This window comes from Tupaia chinensis, unplaced genomic scaffold (genome assembly GCF_000334495.1).
Source record: "Tupaia chinensis unplaced genomic scaffold, TupChi_1.0 Scaffold143648_1, whole genome shotgun sequence".
NCBI lineage: Eukaryota > Metazoa > Chordata > Mammalia > Scandentia > Tupaiidae > Tupaia > Tupaia belangeri.
The window spans coordinates 563,985-571,811 of NW_006203497.1; positions in this window are offsets into that span (position 1 = coordinate 563,985).

Consider the following 7,827-nt stretch of genomic DNA (forward strand, 5'->3'; position numbering starts at 1 on the left):
CAAATTCCCAACAAAGGACAGCCCATCAGGCTAACAGCAGATCTCTCATCGGAAACAATGCGGGCGAGGAAAGAATGGGAAAATAAATTTGAAGTGTTAAGAGAGAAGCAATTTCAGCCGAGAATACTGTACCCGGCAAGATTATCTTTCATGTGGGAAGAAAAGACAAGAACATTCTCAGATAAACAAAACCTGAAAGAATTTACCAGCACCAGACCAGATCTCCAAGAAGTTCTCAAGGGTGTGCTATATCAGGAAAATTAAATACAGACACATGGAAATAAGAGTTCAAAAACTAAGAAAGTGGCCAACTACAATCTGATTTTTTAATTAAATTTGAAGTAAGCAATACAATATAATTACCTGTGGTCACCATGCTGTACATTAGGCCTCCAGAATTTGTTCATCTTATAACTGCAAGACTTTTTTCTTTGATTGGAGCTCCCATTTAGTCTTTTCCATGACCTGATAATCACCATTTTATCCTCTGCCTCTATGAGTTCATCTTTTTCAGATTCCACATACAAGTACAATCACAGACTATTTGTCTATGTCTGGTATAGTTTCATTAGCACAATGTCCTTCAAATCCATCTATGTTGTTGTAAAGGGCAGGATTTCCTAATATTTTATGACTAAGTAATATCTTATGTGTATGTGAATGTAAATGTGTGTGTGTGTGTGTGTGAAAGAATTGCAAGTTTATGAAAGAAATAAAGTACAAGTCTACTCTGGTGCAAAAAGTTTTGAAATACATGAATTTTTCATTAATGTTTTGAAGACATGTATCTATATATACTCAGAACTGGAATTTCTGGATTGTATGTAATTAGTATGTTTGTGGTAATTATTACATGAAGTAAACCTTTATCAAATCATCACCTTATAAACTATATGAAATCATCACCTTAAACACCTTCAATATATAAAATGTTTTTCAATTAATTAGAAAAAATCCATGTGCTCAAAGGAGGATGTATGCCAAAAATAAGCACCAAGAAGGAAAAATCCTCTAAGATAGAGAACAAGTTGTTCTCCCTTGCATCTCATACAAAGCATCTCAAAACAAGAGGCATTATTAGTGGTCTTTTTCATTTTGCATGTGGCAAGTCCAACACTTGAGAATACAATGACAGAGCTAGAAAAGGCTGTGGAACAAGTTTGTGCTTACAGAGCATAAGACTTGGAGCACCAGAACCAGCATACCAGTGGTGCTGCAGGTACACATTTTATGCATGTTCTCACTATTGTGGAGCAATGTCTTTGTAGCTGAAAACAGTTTTCTATTCAGTGGGCAGAGAAAGAAGCTCTTAGCATACTATTGAGTCTTGAACTTCAGTAGAGAGTCAGTTCCTGACCATGAAATACCAAATAACTACGTGACTGGCATTTTTCATAATGACCTAATTTATTGAAAATACATGGTCATGAGGTCAGGTGAGTGTAGTTTCAATTGACTGAGATATGGGTAAAATAAATTACGTGAACAATTTGAACAGTTGGACCAGATTCTCTTGTACTTAACTTCTGTTACGTCAGCACCTCCCTCTCCATCTCACGTTGAGGTAAATTGTGAGGGAGAGATTGTATTATCTACAATTAACACACAGAAGAGAAAACAACTTAGTCCCAGCTTACAATGGATTGGAGAAATACATTCTTATCAGTTTCACATTCTCCCACAAGACTGCCTCACTCCTGGGAAGCCCTGAAAAACTGTGAATAGAAACTATTCTCATGAATGGATCTGTGTGGAGTAAATGGAGATGTCCAAAACCCAGGTCTGAGTTTGTTTTCCCCAACTTTGTCACTAATGCCAAATCTCCCATCCTCAACACTCATTCCCCTATCGCTCTCCATCTTAATAAATATCTCCACTACTTCATTAAACTGCACGGACCAAGGACCTTGGAGATATTTACTGAATCCCCCTCTCCTTTACATTCCACATCTCATCTTCTACAAATTGGTTTCACCTCTAGTTTTAAATCTAATCACCTGTCTACACTTTTACCTTCATTATTTTTCATTTGAGCTACAATAATCACCTGCTGCTTTCTCTGCAGCTCTTTTTCATTTTGCCCCCGTGTGCTATTCTGTACTCCAGAGCTAAAGTGGTATTTAAAAAATTTGAATCACATCATGACACATCTGTGTGCAGTAATAGCTCCTCACTTTAAAAACATCACCCAAGTGGTTTTTTGTTCTTTTTGTTGTTTTTCACACAATCGTATATTGGTGTTTTCCTGGAACACTCTCTTTCCTTTAATCTCATTCTCTGTTTCAGTTTTTTCTGGTCATCTTTTTTCCTCAAATATTCCTAGTATGCTTTCAAATAATTTGCCTTTTAAATTTCTTTACCTGATATTCTCATTCCCTCAAGTATTTCTGTTCTGTGTTCAATGAAGATTTCTCAGTTTTTTTTTAACTGTATATCAAAAATGTCCACCAATCATTCTCTTTCACACTTAATTTCGAGTATGGGAACCTTTAATTTCCTTTGCATAATGTTTCACTGTGTCACATAGTAGGATAAGTTTGCTTCTGTGTATGTTCATTTATTTATTACATGTCTTCATTAAAGTTTCAACTTTTCATGGCAAGGATATTTCTGGTTTTTCACGGTAATATCTTAAGTACTTACAATTCTGTTTGATTGATAACCAGTGATAAAACAATTTTTGATAAATTAATGATTCTTTTGAGAAATTCTTAATGTTTATGTCATAAAGTTATGGGCCTAAATTTTTGTTTGTTTGTTTTTTAGAGAGATATTTTTGCTACATGGCAAGTGTGCTCACCAGAGAAAGAGAAAGAGAGAGAGAGAGAGAGAGAGAGAGAGAGAGAGAGGGACAAAGAGAAAGTGAGAAAGTGAGAAATCACCTCCCAGGGCAATGGCCACACTGCAATTTCTTTTCCTCCACTTTCCTCTTGGGATTTTGGGCATGCACACACACACCCAGCATGAGTTTCAAGGCACCTGGTTCAAACCTTGAACTGCTTTTGGCCATGTGGGAGTTCAGTGCCTTAATCACTGTGCCACCTGTAGGCCCTGGACCTAATGTTTCTTACACTAACTTTGGCTAGTGCTAAAACTGGTCTCAATGTTTCATACAGGGTCTTTTAATGAATACAGTTGGTAAGATCAGAATTCAGAGAAAATTATGTAGGAGGCATATAGAATAAATGGCATTTATAAAATGTCTACTATCTATGGAAAATAGCACATACCATTATGATCTTTAAAATTATGAACATTCTTAGAAGTTAAACTGATAAACAATTATACATGCCTACTGCTAAAGTTCTACTTATCCCCCTACCACCCTAGGCTAAGTTTCTGGAGAACAGCTTGCTCTTACTTACTTACATATTTCTAAAGAATAAGCGATGTCTGGTATGTTTAGTTGTTTGAAAATATTTAATGAGTGAATTGCTAAGCTAACAGTTACCAATTAGCATTCTTCTTTTTTTTTGGTGGATTCATGTTGTGATGTCTGTTTATGAACTCTCCCTCAATGTCTATCATTACATTAATGGCAATCTCTAGAGCAAAAGACTAAAGTTAATCATTGTGTTTTTTGGTAAACTAAGCCAGTGTGAATTTCTTTTTCAAATGAAAACAGTCTTGTTTGTAGCTTTAGGATGTTCTCTTTGCTTTTTTTTTCTTTTGAAATGTATTTCTTTAGAATGTAACTTACCCTTAACAGAGGGCTCCCTCTGCACTTTTTATGACTGAGGCTGCAATAATTTGCTCTAGTTCACCTAGTATCATTGGTACTTAAGCTCCTTCTGTTGGTGAAACTAATTTGTAGCTGATATTCCTTTTTTAAAGTTTTTTGTTTGTTTTGTTTTTACCTTTTTAAAAACTATTTATTAGGGTATTTTGGGCTTAAGGGTGTACAGGTCATGTTTTATAAACCATCTATTCATGGAAGACACTTTCTAAAAAATGCAGATGACCTGCTTCATGCTCTGACTGGAGTCTTAGCACAGAAACATTGATAATCAACATGATTTGCTGGCTAATCTTCAAATGTTTTACTGTCATAGATCCTTTCTGGCAAGCTCCATTTGCAACATGTCCTTAAAGAAATCCCTTTCCCAGTTCACTGGCTTCTCCTACTCTTGGGTCATGATTAGACCACACAGCTGGCACTCTCCTGGGTTCAGATTTTTGTTGCATCAGAGATCTAACTCCAGACACTTCTCTTCCATTTCGATATGTCTGGTATGCAAGGTTGAGCTGATTCATATTCCTACCTGAGATTCCCTGTGTGGAACCTGGGTCCTGGAAAAACAGAGACCCTTTCCTGACTTATGCATGGCCACTCTAGCTTCTAGTTCTATCGCTCACCCATTTCAGAGAGAGGGTAACAGAAACACTTTCCAAATTCCCAAATTAAGTCAGAATGCTAATTCATAAAGAAAATATAAAAAAGGAAATGGGGCAATACATTCTAAAATTTTCAAAAAAAGCAACATACAGATTTATTCTCCTGTGATGGATGAAAAAAGCAGTATCATCTATCCCAAAGGTGCATTTGATTACATACCTCCTAGAAGAGGGGAAAATAGTATATTCTGCCATGATATTATGAAATATGTGCACTTTTATTATCTTCATGTCTACATATGCAATTGAACTCAAAGTTGTCAACACCTAAATTAAATGGAACCAGCTCCTCTAACTGAAATTCTACATTGGTATATTATATGTATATAAAATAATAAAGAGCAGTCCAGATAATATCACTCATGGGGTTGTATGGTTGAGGTGTTTTGAGAAGTATAAAAGCTTTTAAGAAACAAAAAAAATCAAGTACTTCTGGAAACTCTAGATGAAACGATATTTGATAAAGCAACAAAACCAAGGACTAGGGAATAATTAGCAGGCTATACAAAGGTTTTATGTTTTTAATATCTGATATCTAGGTGACATATTTTCATCTTCTATTTTGGAGATTCATATTTAACTCATACTACTACTAGTGTGCTATTTAACTCAAAATACTGTGTGATTTTTCATCTTTCAGAATTCTGATTTGGGGGTCAGTCTTGTGGCCTAGTGGGTAAGGAAGCAGAACTCCATAAAGCCAACCTCAGCAGAACCCCATAAAGCCAAGTCTCAGCCTTTGCAGCGTGAGAAATATGCTGGATATGTGCATATGTGTTCAAATGCGGTGTGACCATACCCCACTGTGGAGTTCTTTCTCCCTTTTTTGTCTCTCTATGGTAAGTACACATATCCTCCAGCTTTCAAAAAATTAAAAAATTGGGACCAGCAAGTGGCGTGGTGGTTAAGGCACTGGACTACCACATGGCTGACCGTAGTTCAAGTCTCAGACCTGGCAGCTTGCTTTCTCACTTTCCCTTTCTCTCTCTCTTTCTGGTCAAATTAAACATGAATAAATAATAACTACAAATAAAGTTAAATAAATCATACAACATTTAAAAACAAAAAAAAATTAAAACTTATAAAATTATGATTTTTGTAACTTATGCTTTCGACCACTGTAAAGGAAGGAAGTGATAAATCCAAAAGATACATATAGTGTTTGAGATTAAAATGAAAATTAACTGAAAACAGCTTTATTGGATTATAATTGAAATAAAATGAACTACACCTATCTAGATTATATACTTTGATAAGTTTGGCATATGCATATGTGCGTGAAACCATCACTACTATCAGGATAACATACATATTCATCACTCACAAAGTTTCCTTGTGCTACTTTGTAAAACTTCCCTCTTACTGAAATTATTCTCCAGATAACCATTGATTTGCTTCTTGTCACAGTCTATTTGTTTACGTAACTTAGAATTCTTTATAAATGTAAACACATAGTACATATTCTTTGCTGATTTATTTCATTCGATGCTACTTTAGTATTCATCGATGATTCATTGGTTTCTTTTTGTTCTTGATTTCTGTATGAGAAGCACTCCATCCTATGGATTTGCTACAGTTTATTTATTCACATTTACTTTCTTCCTTGTAACAACAAAGTTCTTGTGGACACTTATACAGAAGTATTTGTATAAATATTTGTACAAGTTTTCAATCTTCCTGAGTAAATAGATAGTACCACAGTAGCTGGATCTCACAGTAGGTGTACAGTTTTGTTTTGTTTTAAGAAACTGACAATTTTCCAAAGTGCGTCACACTATTGTGCATTTTTATCAGAAATATTATATAAATATTTCCTTCACAAGCTCTCTAATACTCAATAAGGTTTATATTTCATCCATTATAATAGATGTGTAATAGTGTCTCACTGTTGTCTTAGTTTGCATTTTTGAAATAGTGAAAAAATTTAATATCTTTTTTAAAAAAGTTTGTTTCAAGAGCATGAAAGAAGAAGTGGCAAGAGACAGAAGGATAAGCATCCCTAACATGGAATCACACTGCAGTTCCTTCTTCAGTCCTCCCAACTGGTCAGAATCACACACAAGTGCACATGCCCTGCATGACAGGCTGACTGAGGAACTGAATCTGCCATCTTCCATATGAATCCTGCATTGCTTGAGTGGTGCATTACCACTGCACCAGACATGCAGGTTCAATTAGCATCTTTTCATGTATTTATTTCCTTTATATAGATATATCTTCTTTAGTAAAATATTGGAATCATTTGCCAATTTTCTTTATTTTATTAAATTTTTGTTTTAATTCATGATAGAGAATGTGTGTGCATGCAAGACAGAGAAAGAGAGAGAGAGAGATGTTTGGCAGAGTCTTGAGTCTTGTGTTGTGATCCCTTTTCCTCACCCTCTAGCACATCAGGATCCTGAGCATAGAATATGTCCTACGTGTTTTCAAACCAGCCCAGGGTTCTGAACACAAGGCCAGCTGTGTGGCCTCCAGCACCACAGTTCACTTTGTTAACAATGACATCAGTAAGAGGGGTTTTCCTTCTTATTAAGTTTTGAGTAGACTTTTGAGAGTTTTGAGAGTTCCTCATATATTCTTAAGACATGTTCTTTATCACATATACGTGTGTGCTTAGCAAATATTTTCTCTTAATCTTTGTTTTATCTTTTACTTTTCCATTCCTTTAGTGTTTTTTGGACTATCTTCTGGTGAAGACAAATATATCAATGTCTTTTATGAATTGTGCTTTTAGGGGCATGTGTAAGTAACTGATGACAAATGTAAAAGGTCTTCAAAAAGTTCATTGAAAATGTGTATTATGAAAAACTGTATGGATTTCAACTTTTTTTTTTTTTTGCACCAAATGAAATTTGTGGTTGAATTCCCCTTTTCCACAAACTTTTGAAGTCTCCTCATACAAGTTTGTAAAGTTTTTGTCTAAAGTTTTACAGTTAGAATTAGAAGGTATTTAATGCTTTTTAACAATGTGATGTGAGGGGGAACCAGCAGTTAGCGTAATGGCTATGTCGCTGGACTCCCACGTAGTCGACCGCGGTTCGCGTCCTGGACCCGGTGGCTTAAAACTCACGCTGGGTGTGTGGCGTGCGTGCCCAAGATCCCGAGAGGAGAATGGAGGAGAAGGGATTGCGGCATGACCATCCCCCCTGGGGGGTGATTTCTCGCTTTCTGTCTCTATGTCTCTCTCTGTCTGTCTGGTGAGCGCACGCGCCCTACAGTGAAAATCTCCCCCCAAAAAAATGTGATGTGAGGTTAAATGAAATAGGTTTTGTTTTTCTGGGATATCCAGAGATCCCAGAAACATTTATGCAACAAGATAATCCTTTCTGTAATGATTTATCTTACAAAATGACCTAAATGCACATATATAAAATATATATTTACATACACATATAAAACGTTATATATTTATTAAGAATGACTACAGAATTC